The sequence below is a fragment of the Mizuhopecten yessoensis genome, unplaced genomic scaffold (assembly GCF_002113885.1).
Source record: "Mizuhopecten yessoensis strain PY_sf001 unplaced genomic scaffold, ASM211388v2 scaffold8833, whole genome shotgun sequence".
NCBI classification, from domain to species: Eukaryota; Metazoa; Mollusca; class Bivalvia; order Pectinida; family Pectinidae; genus Mizuhopecten; species Mizuhopecten yessoensis.
The window spans coordinates 197,484-197,731 of record NW_018407744.1 but is presented as its reverse complement, the minus strand read 5'-3'; positions in this window follow the sequence as shown (position 1 = coordinate 197,731).

The window sequence follows — 248 nt, the reverse complement described above, 5'->3', positions numbered from 1 at the left end:
AAAACAAAGTATTACTAGGACATTCATAAATTACATTAAACCAGGTTTAATTTGTATTTATGCCTGATTCCAAGTAAATATCACCATGGCAAGCTTGTAAGACATGTTAAGTGCATAAACAACTAGAACACTTCAAATGAATTGAAAATGGCCGTTTTTATTAAAAACGACATGTTTATATAAAAACTTTATCTTTTAAAGTTTTTGTCCAATGTACTTAAAAGTCTTAGATGGGGTAAGAAAACGCC